Consider the following 13,795-nt stretch of genomic DNA (forward strand, 5'->3'; position numbering starts at 1 on the left):
TTGGATTGTTTGTTGTTGAGTTTTAAATTATTTTTATTTATTACTTATTCATTTTAGAGGGAAGAGAGAGAGAGAGAGAGAGAAGGGGGGAGGAGCAGGAAGCTTCAACTCCCATATGTGCCTTGACCGGGCAAGGCCAGGGTTTTGAACCAGCAACCTCAGCATTCCAGGGCAACGCTTTATCCACTGCACCACCACAGGTCTGGATGTTTGTTGTTGAGTTTTATGAGTTCTTTGTATATTTTGGATATTAGGCCCTTATCTGAGCTGTTGTTTGAAAATATCATTTCCCATTTAGTTGGCTGTCTGTTTATTTTGTTGTCAGTTTCTCTTGCTGAGAAAAAACTTCTTAGTCTGATGTAGTCCCATTCCTTAATTTTTGCCTTCACTTCTCTTGCCTTTGGAGTCAAATTCATAAAATGCTCTTTAAAACCCAGGTCCATGAGTTTAGAACCTATGTCTTCTTCTATGTACTTTATTGTTTCGGGTCTTATATATAGATCTTTGATCCATTTTGAATTAATTTTAGTACAAGGGGACAAACTGTAGTCGAGTTTCATTCTTTCGCATGTAGCTTTCCAGTTTTCCCAGCACCATTTGTTGAAGAGGCTTTCTTTTCTCCATTGTGTATTGTTGGCCCCTTTATTGAAAATTATTTGACCATATATATGTGGTTTTATTTCTGGACTTTCTATTCTGTTCCATTAGTCTGAGTGTCTATTTTTCTGCCAATACCATGCTGTTTTGATTGTCATGGCTCTATAATATAGTTTGAAGTCAGGTATTGTAATGCCCTAGCTTCATTCTTTTTCCTTAAGATTGCTTAGGCTATTCGGGGTTTTCTATAGTTCCATATAAATCTGATGATTTTTTGTTCCATTTCTTTATAAAATGTCATCGGAATTTTGATGGGAATTGCATTAAATTTGTATATTGCTTTGGGTAATATGGCCATTTTGATTATATTTATTCTTCCTATCCAAGAACAAGGAATACTTCTCCATCTCATTGTATCTTTTTCGATTTCCCTTAACAATGCTTCGTAGTTTTAGTTATATAAGTCCTTTACATTCTTTGTTATGTTTATTCCTAGGTATTTTAATTTTTTTTGTTGCAATCGTGAAGGGGATTATTTTTTTGAGTTCGTTTTCTAAAATTTCATTGTTGGATATAGAAAGACTATGGACTTTTGTATATTAATTTTGTACCCTGCAACCTTACTGTATTGTTTCACTGTTTCTAGTAATCTTTTTGTAGAGTCTTTGGGGTTTTCGATGTATAGGATCATATGATCTGCAAAAAGTGATACCTTTACTTCTTCTTTTCCAATATAGATGCCTCTTATTTCTTTATCTTGTCTGATTGCTCTGGCTAGAACTTCTAGCACCACATTAAATAAGAGTGGAGAGAGTAGACAACCCTGTCTTGTTCCTGATTTAAGGGGGAAAGCCTTCAGTTTTATGCCATTTAATATGATGTTAGCTGATGGTTTATCATATATGGCCTTTATCATGTTGAAATATTTTCCCTCTATACCCATTTTGTTGAGTGTCTTAAACATAAAGTTGTGTTGTATTTTATCGAATGCCTTTTCTGCATCTGTTGATAAGATCATGTGGATTTGTTCTTTGTTTTGTCGATATGTGTATTATGTTAACCATTTAACGTATGTTGAACCATCCTTGAGATTCTAGGATGAATCCTACTTGATCATGATGTATTATTTTTTTAATATGATGTTGTATTCGATTTGCTAGTATTTTGTTTAGTATTTTAGCATCTGTATTCATTACAGATATTGGTCTATAGTTTTCTTTTTTTTGCCGTCCTTGCCAGGTTTCGGTATGAGGGTTACGTTGGCCTCATATAATGTGTTTGGAAGTATTGTTTCTTCTTCAATTTTCTGGAAGACTGAGTAGAAAATAGGAACTAAGTCTTCTTTGAATGTTTGATAGAATTCACTAGTACAATCGTCTGGGCCTGAACTTTTATTTTTAGGGAGGTTTTTAATAGTCTTTTTTTATTTTTTCTCTGCTAATTGGTCTGTTTAGGCTTTCTGCTTCTTCTTGACTCAGTCTAGGAAGGTTGTATTGTTCAATTTATCCATTTCTTCTAGATTGTTGAATTTAGTGGCATATAGTTTTTCGTAGTGTTCTACAATAATTCTTTGTATTTCTATGATATCTGTGGTGATTTCTCCTCTTTCATTTTGGATTTTGTTTATATGAGTCCTTTCTCTTTTTTCCTTCGTGAGTCTTGCCAAGGATTTGTCAATTTTTTTGATCTTTTTAAAGAACCAGCTCCTTGTTTTATTAATTTATTTATAGTTTTTCTGTTCTTTATTTCATTTATTTCTGCTCTGATTTTTATTATCTCCTTTCTTCGGCTGGTTTTGGGTTGTCTTTGTTCTTCTTTTTCTAGTTCCTTAAAGTGTGAGGTTAAGTGGTTTACTTTGGCTCTCTCTTGTTTGTTCCTATAGGCCTGCAGTGATATGAACTTCCCTCTTATTACTACTTTTGCTGCATCCCAGAGATTCTGCTATGTCGTATTGTCATTTTCATTTGTCTGTATATATCTTTTGATCACTGTGCTTATTTCTTCTTTGACCCATTCATTTTTGAAAAGTATGTTGTTTAGTTTTCACATTTTTGTGTTTTTTTTCCCCTCTTTTCTGCAGTTGAATTCTAGTTTCAAGGCTTTATGATCAGAAAATATGCTTGGTACAATTTCGATTTTTCTGAATTTTCTGATATTATTTTTGTGGCCCAACATATGGTCAATTCTTGAGAATGTTCCATGTACACTGGAGAAAAATGTATAGTCTGTCGCTTTGGGATGAAATGTCCTGTAGATGTCTATCATATCCAGGTGCTCTAGTGTTTTGTTTAAGGCAAATATATCTTTATTGATTTTCTGTTTGGATGAATGCTCTAGAGCCATCAGTGGTGTATTGAGGTCTCCAGGTATGATTGTATTTTTGTCAGTTTTTGTTTTTAGGTCAGTAAGTAGCTGTCTTATATACTTTGGTGCTCCTTGGTTTGGTGCATATATATTAAGAATTGTTATGTCTTCCTGATTCAGTTTCCCCTTAATCATTATGAAATGACCATTTTTGTCTCTGAGTACTTTTGCTGTCTTGTAGTCAGCATTATTAGATATGAGTATTGCTAATCCTGCTTTTTTTTGGATGTTATTTGCTTGGAGTATTGTTTTCCAGCCTTTCACTTTGAATTTGTTTTTATCCTTGTTGCTTAGATGTGTTTCTTGTAGGCAGCATATGGTTGGATTTTCTTTTTAAATCTATTCTGCTACTCTGTGTCTTTTTATTGGTGAGTTTAATCAATTTACATTTAGTGTAATTATTGACACTCGTGGGTTCCCTTTTGCCATTTTATAAATTGCTTTCTGTTAGGTTTGTATCTTGTTTTATTCTTCTCTTTTGTTTTTCTATCATTTGTTTTTGTTTGGTTGTATTCCATACTTCTTTCCTCTGTTGCTATCTTTTTTTAAGTCATGTGCTTCTTTTAAGTCATGTGATGGTTTTTCAAGGGTGGTTACCATTTAGTAATGAAAAGGGTACTTACCATGTTCATTGTAGTACACTATCTTATGAGTGCTTCTGTACTCCATTGTCCTTTGCTACTGTTAACTCCATCCTCCCCCCCCCCTTTTTTTTGTTTTTGTTGTCAAAGTTTAAATTTGGTTTTATTGTGTCCTTGGTTGAGCTTTTACTTATGGTTTTGTTTTGTTTTGTTCTTTGTTTCTGGTTGGAAAACTCCTTTTCGTAATTTCTGGAGTGGGGGTTTTCTGATGATAAATTCCCTCACCTTTTCTGTATCTGTAAATGTTTTTATTTCTTCTTTGTATTTGAAGGATAGCTTTGATGGGTATAATATTCTTGGCTGAAAGTTTCTCTCTTTCAGGACTTTAAATATTCTAGCTTGTAGAGTTTCTGCTGAGAAATCCAATGATAATCTAATAGGCCTTCCTTTATATGTTGTATTCTTCTTTTCTCTGGCTACCTTGAGAATATTTTCTTTGTCATTGATTTGTGCCAATTTTATTATGATGTGCCTTGGAGTAGGTTTTTTGGGGTTAAGAAAACTCGGAGTTCTGTTTGCTTCTTGATTTTGAGGCTTTAGTTCTTTCCACAGGCTTGGGAAGTTCTCATCTACTATTTGTTTGAATATGTTCTTCATTCCATTTTCTCTCTCTTCTCCCTCTGAAATACCTATTATTCTTATGTTAGTCTTTTTGAGGGAGTCAGACAATTCCTGTAGGGCTTTCTCATTTTTTTAAATTTTTGAGTCTCTTTCTTCTTCTCTCTGTTGTGCAAGTTGCTTGTATTTTATTTCACTAATTCTACCTTCTATCTGGTCTGTTGTATTAGCTAAGCTTGTTACCTCAATTTTCAGTTCATGAATTGAGTTTTTCATCTCTGTTTAATTTGTTTTTATAGTTTTAATTTCCGTGGTAATATATTCTTTGTGTTCATTGAGTTGTTTCTGAGCTTCCTAAATTGCCTTTCTGTGTTTTCTTGTATATCTCTGAGTATTTTTAGAATTTCTATTTTAAATTCTCTGTCATTTAGCTCCAAGATTTCCAATATATTAAATTTTTTCTCCATAGATTTTTCCTCATCTATTTGTGTTACCTCTCTGTCTTTTGTATCCATGATACTCGATTTCCTTTCCCTAATGTCATCTGAGGGTGGTTTTGTTGATAGTGCTAATGAGAATTAATAAAGAATAAAAAGTAAAAAAAAGAAAAAAAAGAAAATTTATTATTTCCCTTTTCTTCTCCTCTCCTCTCCCCTCGTCCTTGAGAAAAAATTGTGATGAACTGTGAATTATATTGTGCTAAATGGAACAAAAACTACCTATAACGGAGGACCTGAGTTGGGGAGAAATGATAAAGGGGCAAAAAACGAGGTAGGGACCCACAAAATGCAAAAAAGGAAAAAAATTTGTGTCAAGAATAAAATGATTTGCCTTTAAGTGATGGTTGACTAAGAGATATAATGAGAGGGATAAGAGGGAAAGAAGAAAAAGGAAAAAAAAATGAAAAAATTAGTATTGTATTAAGTGGAGCCAAAACTAGATAGAATGAAGAGCCAGGGTTGGGAGAAATGTAATGAGATAAAAAGCAAAATAAAAAGATCCTAAAGTGCCACAAAGATAAAATTTGAGTCCCAAATACAATAATTTGTTCATGATTGAGGATTGAATGAGAGGAAAAGTAAAGCAGAAAAGAGAAAAACTAATATAGAGGGAGAAAAAGAGAAAGAGGAAAAAATGAAAATAAGAAAAAAGAACAAAGAGAGAGAGAGAGAGTTAAGAGTTTTGGAGTGCAACCCTCACAGAGAGAAAGGAAAAAGAAAAGAAAGAAAATGGGAAATGTAACACTTACAGGTAGTGTTGTTCAAGAAGAGGAAAGAGCCCTGGCCGGTTGGCTCAGAGGTAGAGCATTGGCCTAGCGTGCAGGAGTCCTGGGTTCAATTCCCGGCCAGGGCACACAGGAGAAGCACCCATCTGCTTCTCCACCCCTCCCCCTCTCCTTCCTCTCTGTCTCTCTCTTCCCCTCCCGCAGTGAGGCTCCATTGGAGCAGAGATGGCCCGGGCACTGGGGATGGCTCCTTGGCCTCTGCCCCAGGCACTAGAGTGGCTCTGGTTGCAACAGAGCAATGCCCCAGAGGGGCAGAGCATCGTCCCCTGGTGGGCAGAGCGTTGCCCCCTGGTGGGCGTGCTGGGTGGATCTCGGTTGGGTGCATGCGGGAGTCTGTCTGACTGTCTCTCCCCGTTTCCAGCTTTGGAAAAATACAGAGAGGAAAAAAGAAAAGAAAAAAAAAAGAAGAGGAAAGAATAAGTCAGGCACAGAATAAAAGACCAAAGTGGAAGAAAAAGAAAATAAGACAAAAAGATGAAAGAAACAACAACAAAAAAAATGGAAAAGGTTATAAAGTCTGTGGATTTTTTTTGTTTTTGGGAGGCTATCTTCTTCCTTTTTCTTTCCTCTCCTTCTTCCTGGTTGGTGACTCTGTACCCCAGGCTCTGCCCCTGTGGCACGCTTAGGTAGAGATTTGCAGTTGATAAGTCTCTATGGCGATGTCATATATAGGCTTCAGTCTTGTTGGCAGTTGAGGCTCATTAGCATTTGCAGGCTCCAACAATGAGTGAGTTCATTTTCCTGGAGCCTCTCTCTTAGTCTCTCCTTCCTGAATTAACAGCCTAATGATCCAGCGATGAGGTTGCTGCTGCCTCTGCCTGGAGAGTAAGAGGCTCAAAGAGCTGGCAAATAACCACTCTATCCCCACTCAGTGCAGGGCTCTGGGTAAGGCTCTGTCAGTCAGAGCTGCCAGAATAATCAGGCGGGGCTGGGAGCTCAAGGTGCTTTTCTATGCGCCTCCAGGCGTAGCTAGTATGCCTCAGCACTCTGTGGGACCCCTCTCCCCAGGCTTTTGGCACTTCGTAACCTGTTTTGGCTGGGTAGAAAATGCCCTAGTCGCTGTTTGCAAACCAGGAGGTCTTACAAGCTCCCAAATCCCTCTTTTTAACGTATATCCCTGAGTATGAAAGCTCTGACAGCTCTGCAAGCTCTCAGAAGTTGCCCTCACCACTACATGCATAGCAAGAGGCACTAAAAAATATCACGCCTCTTGTTATAGATTGCTGAACTGAGAGAGATCTTGTCAGTTAGAGCCGCATAGGTCAGTTGGGAGGTGAGCAGACTGTGGGTTAAGCTAATCTCAGTGACTGGATCCACAGATCTGCTCCAGAGTCAGACTGCAAGCTGCTTGCACGCCCCTCCTCCCAACACTTTCATATTTTTGGGTTTTTTTTTCCCCCGGGGACGTTAGCTTGTATGGCTGGGTGAGGTGCCCTGCCTGCCCAGAGAAGTTCAGGTGTAAGGAAGTTCGCTTTCCCGTACTCCTCATGCGCTGCTGTTCAGGGTGCAGGAACCACACCGAGACTCTGGTCACAGCCCATGGAAAGGCCTCTGACTCTGCCCCTCTGTCTGGGAACATGGGCGCCCACTCTCAGGGTGCTAGGAGGAACCTTTCACACACTATCCTTGCTCACTGACCAGGATATCAGGGCTAATGGCGGCTGCCACTAGCCCGTCTTTGTCAGGGTCCAGCGCGAGCGTTAGCTCGCATTGGCTGAGTCCCCGCAGGCACACTCTTCCCTCAGCTTGGACGTCTGTGCCACTGCCCGGCTTTCTCCACACAATTAGCCCTCTATCTCAGTTCCAAGTGAAAGCAGCCCTTGCTTAGTTTAGTGAGGAAGGTGGAGTGTTCCTTTCTCCATCTTATTTCTTTTGGGGTTGGTTATATATTTAGTTAATTTTTCGCTCGATCATACCGTTGTGTTCAGTGTGTGGGACTCTAGATGCTCCAAGGATAGATTTTTCTGTCTTTGGTTGAAGAACTTGTTGAAATTTTGGGGAGATTTATCAGTATTGCTCCTCATGGTGCCATTTCTCTGACATCATTCTAAAGTACTATTGATATACATCTTAACATATTCCTGGGCTCATTATTGATGAAGTGATATCGTCCTAACAATATTAATACTATAGTGGCTTAGTTTCAGATAAACATTTTTGGTAAACAAGCATAAATTTCTAGCACCATTACATCCTCCTGCATCCGCACACGGGCATGCCTACCCACTCCAAATACACATAGTATGAAATGAACAACTATATGATCCATTCATTTTGCTTAACAAAAGTATGAGTTATCATTCATATCATAATTTGCATAACCTCTACCCACTGATGACATCTGAGAGAAAGCTGAAAGAAGGTAATGTGCAAAAGATGCACTGTTATTTATTGTTATTTATATCCAAAACATTTTTTATAAATATTGATAAGACTTTTGAATATAATTATATATATAATTATATAATACTGTTCACAAATAGTGTTAGCTATAGTGCTTCTATCTTAGATGACATAATTTAAAGGAGAAATGTAGCATTAGAAACACTTGTAGAAACTTACTGTTGGAAGTTTCAGTTAACGTTTTAAAAGAGCAGCTGTTCATTTGTAATACATTGTCACATTTCCAGAGAGTGTTTAGAGTATATCAAGGTACTAATCAGATTAACATTTTGATTTTGCATGTTTCCTTTGGCAGGGTGGACTATCAAATATCTCTATTTAAATAACAGTAACAATAGTTTGCACCTACATAATCCCCTCTACTCCATGCCATTATGAAAATAATTGTTTAATTTAAAATAGAAGTGGAAGTAAGCTTAGAAATGTGTATCATCACTATTACACAAGAGCTATAAATGCTCATTCAATTTGATGTGTTTGTTATTATAGGAAGTCTGAGGGCATTATTCAATGTGCCAGCTCTTAATGGGAGAGGAAACAGTGAGAAAGCTGTTTAAAGTGTTTGGCTTCCCAGATATCACCATGAGGAGACTCTCTAGTACTGTGAGGTCACTTCTCACCTGAAAAGTTGGTATGTTTCCACAGCCATGAAATCTCATTTTCTCTGCAGACACCATCAATTTAAATTTATTTTGTGTGTGATATAGACAGATGTCGGCTGAGCTGGACTGGCTCCATTAACACTTCACAGAGGGTGGTGGTTTTAACACTTAAGTGGTAGTTGCCGACTCTGACTCTTGGCCTGAGATTTACCAATGTCTGGGTTCTTCAAAACTTGACTCATATTTGGTACACAGGCTATTTTTTTTTCCCCACAGGCTAATTTTTAAAGAACCTTTTCTATCATGAGTAAGAGGAAAAAACTAAAAATCTTCCTCAGTTCACTCTTCTTAAATGTGGTAAAGTTAAGTATTAATTTAGAATAGAGCTATCTTTATCCCAAGAGAGAGAAGATGATGTGAATGGTCAAAGGTGTTATAGCACCTCCCTCTGTCCTCTTTTCTGAGGGACATTTCTTGAGATACTTCCAGGTGTCTGAATTCTCACTTTTCACCACTCCTTAAGGTATATAGGGAAAGCAGTAGCTCCACTGTTATATTTAAAATCTTAATATACTGCAAATTTTGCACATGACTGCAAAAATTCATAATTTGTATAGAATTTAGTCTACAAAGCATATTTCTCTCACATAATCCCTTTGGCTCTTTATTTCTTTCCCAGGACTATTAGGCAAAAGATTCCTATGAGCAAGTCTTCAACTTTCCTGAAAGTGCTGAGCCTTGGAGAACAGTACTCTCTGCTAAATGCCAAAGCTAATAAGCACCTCACTTCTAATTTTCGCTGCCTTTGCCTCTGGCAACTGTGGTCCAGAATTTTTTTGTTTCCTGCTTTCTAGTCAAAAGTGTAGTAGCTGGTGGACTAATGTGGTGTTTTCCTGAGGCACAGCTGATAGCAAAATTTACCCCATCTGAGCCATCCTGTGTCTGGGGGATGCCATTGTGCTCTTCCTGTTTCCTCTGTCCTAGCTAGACCAATTTCTAACGCTCTTCCGGCTTTCGATCCGTTCACACAATCCTCTAGCTGCATTCTTCCGCATAGTCACCCTGATCCTGTGTCTCACTGCCTGAGTTTAATTTAGGATCCATGGCTGTAGCTAACAAATCAATCACACCTACTTGCTTTGAGATAATCAGTGTACAATACCAGTGAATTAGCTTCTAAAATATCCCACAAGAAGACTCAGTATTTGATGGTGAGATGTTCTCTGTATTAGTAAGCAGTGTCTGGTTTTATTTTGAAATAAAAGTTTTAGATTCCAAAGAAATACTTAAACTATCTTAATATTAGAACAATTTACTCGAAGTACAAATTAAACTGAAGCTAAAACTCTTAAAAAGTAGGAACTAACAAGACTGCACGTGGATAGGTTCTGAAGACTAAAGGTGTTATAGAATTATTTTTAAATTAAAATAAAAGAAATAAAAAGAAGTTAAAGTAAAAATCAGAGTTTAAACTGACAGGAGAAAAATTAAGTACTCATATAAATAAGGTTGTTGGTCTAATAAGTTTGTAAATATGATATATATGTTTGCTTGCTTATAGTTTGCATTGGATGTGGGGGACAGGCTGTAAGCAGGCAGAGTCCTTATAGCCAAGGCTTAGTTTTAAGACTAAGCTTTTCCCCACAACCTTGACTGTTGCAGGATAGGGGGTGGTGCACTCTTATGAGGAATCCCATTTATGTCTCAGATAAGTGACTTTGTATCAGAGACTTCCTTGTTTGTATATTGGATTAAAGGTTTTGACTTCTACACTATAAAATGGGGCAGAGGAGCCCATGCTGGAGGAGAGCAGAGAAAGGCCACGTGGAGGAGAGGAGAAGCAGCCAAGATGGTGGAGTGCTGAAGGAGAAGCCAGTTTGGGCAGAGTTTGTGCAAAGAGGAGGAGATGGGGAACAGAGGTGAATAAGGCTGGTGAGCTAGAAACCTTTGATTCTAGGAAACTTGGATAAGTCAGTGGCTTTGGGAGCCCTGAATGGAAAGGGAAGTGTTTTTCCACTGTGTGTATTTCTTGCCCGCTGAGTGCAAGCTAGGATTAAAGGTAATGGCCCACCAGTTCTTGGCTCCGTTGTTTCATTACCGTCTGTCTGAATCAAATGTGAACCTCCATGGGCCAGGAGGCTGTGATGGTGGCCATGGTTACTGGCTTTACAAAGGTAAACATAAGCTAAATGTTCACCAAGGACCAGTCCCTTTTGTTTTGTTTTGTTTTGTTTTTGTTTAGAATGTACTGTTGTGCCAAAGTCAAAGTGCGAAAGAAGAAAATGAAAATACTGGTAACACAGGCTGCTTGGGCAACACCAGCCTTTACCCTGAAAGAGCTTCTCACTGCTTCCTCAGGGAAGAGTGAGGCCCCAACCCTCTGTTTTGACTTCCCATGTTCTCCTCTACTGTTTAAATACTCCTTAAAAAGAAAGAACAGGCCTCAAAAGGAGTCACTTTTTTTAAGCCTCACCAAGACTGAATACCTATCCATCCTAGCTGCAATGTCAGCTTCTCCCAGGAGTGGAGTTTTAAACCAGTCTGGAACTTCCTAATGAGCTCTAGTCAAGTAGTAATCTGCCTGCGAGGACACCTGCCTTCCTTCACTCTTTCTTTTCTTTTGCTAATAACTTTCTAGTTTCACCCAGATTCTGTCTATTAAAAACCTTGCATTTCACACAACTTCTCTAAGCACATCACTATTCACTAGTTAAATAGAGAGGACTGTATGCTGCTCCATTCAGTAGAGCCAATTAGAGCTTTAGAATTAACTAGAGTTGAATTTTTGTTAACATTAATTTAAAAATAATAATATATTGTAGTTTCAGAATGAGTTATGTAAGACCAGAACTCTAGTTTATTGAGGAGAAAAACATTTATGTATTTGATTTAAAATTTCTAAGCTATAATTATTACATTATAGGCTGTTTACTTGAGGTTTACTTTTAATTATTAAAAATATATATATTTGTATCCTATGCAATAATGCATTTATCAGACTGCTGAGTGGATAGTTATCATTACAACCATCAGAATCTTTTTGTATAGAGAACAAAATGTATGCAATGGTTCGCATCTGAATGTGGGGTAGCTATAGGTGATTTGATTTCTTTCTTTTACTTCCCTATATTTTTCAAAATTCCTTGTCAAAACATTTATATTTTTATTTTATGTACAATAAAATAATGCTTGTTTTTCACGTGCTTTCTTGCAAATTTTTGGGATCTTTTATCAATCAAGATAAATTGTTTTGTTACTCTCAACATATATTTCTCTTTAAAAACTTGCTTTAGATGAGTTCTTATTTTGGCCTTTATTCAATCCTTTACCAAATAGCCCATAGTTCATTTCACTCTAAATGTTTCTGTTTTGTGTTTGCTGTTTCAACATTCTTTTAATGACTGCAGAAAATGCTGTGCTTGATCGGGCAGAATGGATTAAGAAGGGAGTGTTCTAGATGTTGGCAGGGAAGACTGTCTCTGTTTCAGGAACTACAGTGCAATTTGAAATTCAGCAGTTTCCTTTCCAGTTTAAAAAGCTGCATTGCAAAAGACAAGTCAAATCATGAGTGCAAAAGAGATGAGGGATTTTTGTAAGAAATTAAGTGTACGTTAGAGACACAGAGCAAGAGATGCCATTTTTGTCTTTTGTTAAAAACTAACAAAAACTCCTGCAAAATAGAGACAAACACATAGAGAGGAGGCTGACAGCTTTTGAGAAGAGGGGTGGGATGAGTCTGGTTTGAGGGGATATGGAAGGATTGAGCAAATGAGGGAAAAAAGAGAGGGGAAACTCATGGACATGAACAACAGTGTAGTTATTGCAGGGATGTGGGGGTTAGGGGAGGTGGAGAAAGATAAAGGGAGTATAAGTGGTGATGGTGATGGTGATGAACGGAGACTTGAGTTAAGGTGATGAACACACAATGCAGTGTACAGGTGATGTGTTGTGGAATTGTGCATTTGAAACCTGTATTATTTGTTAACCTGTGTTACCCCGATAAATTCAGTTATAAAAAAAACAAACACAACTCTACTGTGAGATTAGGCCATTAGTCAGAATGCTCCACGTTCTTGTTATTGTTTTTTTCAAATATTACTGCATCCCAGCCTTTGACAGATTACACTGTTGCTAGGCAAACTGCCTATGGTGTTGGCCTTCAGAAATGTGGTTTCTGAGTTGTTTTGTTTTTCTGCTTCGTATTATTCTTAGTCCTGCCATATTGCTTCAGCCACAACATTAGCCAAAAGCTAGCTGAGACCACGAGGCTCAGGATATCACTGTCCTTTTGACTGGAATGGATTTCTTGGGGCAGTTAGTCTGATTATTCCATTTCCAGTTCTTTTGTAAAGCTCATATCTCAAAGCCAGGGTGCTCACTTCAAATAAGCTATTATTAGTTTAGTCCTGTGTTCTGACTCTGATAAGTGTCCCACGTGCAATATGCAAGGAAAGACCAGTAGCTGTTCATGCTTTCTTATTGTGCTTTTCTTTGAACCATATGGAACATATTTATATACAGATTATTTTTTCCTTAACTCTCACAAAATTTCTCCGAGTTGGGTATCATCCCTATGTTCCAGTGGCTTAACCAGAGTCAGTATGGGCAAGTGGCTGATCTCAAATCCTTATATTCATGCTCCATTCCAGTGCACGTGAGTTCATTCTTGGTTTTGCTTCTGACTTTTTTCCCCCAGAGTATCTTTATTATGCCTCATTCCTCTAAGAAAAAAAAAATCAGGAAAGAGGGATAAAAGCTTTTCTGATCAATGACAAATTTAAAACACTGATGGTATAAAAATACATTCACCATACCTTTTAGATGGATTCTTGGAGGGCTTGCTTGTACCCTGAAAACACCTACTTTTCATAGTCAGTCTCCTGATATAGGGAGAGTATGCCCAAGGAATATGCCGGGGTGCTGTGAGGCTAACCACTCAGGACAATGAAATCTCATTGATGTCTCTTCTGTGGTTGGGTGTTTGCTGTACTGCTCTTACCTCTGAGAGCCAGCTCTGCTTTGTGGGGTTTCCCCTGTGCTGCCTTACTTGGGCAGGTACACAAGGTTAAAAATAACAAATGATCCCATGTACTGCTCATGACCACACTTTAGGTGCCAAGTTTAAATAAGGAAATCTCACCAAGGTAAGCACAATGACCAGTGTGTGGTATTCATACCTGTCTGAGATCACAGACCACATTTGGTTTCCAGTTTTCCAGATCCTATTGGAAGTTAATTATTGGAATCAATGAGTTTTATTACTTTGGGCTTATCAAATGAATTCAAGTTAGTGTAATCAGGTATTTTAGAAGCCAAATCATTCCCTAGGCTTATTGGCTGAGAAC

Source organism: Saccopteryx leptura, chromosome 11 (genome assembly GCF_036850995.1).
Source record: "Saccopteryx leptura isolate mSacLep1 chromosome 11, mSacLep1_pri_phased_curated, whole genome shotgun sequence".
Taxonomy (NCBI): domain Eukaryota; kingdom Metazoa; phylum Chordata; class Mammalia; order Chiroptera; family Emballonuridae; genus Saccopteryx; species Saccopteryx leptura.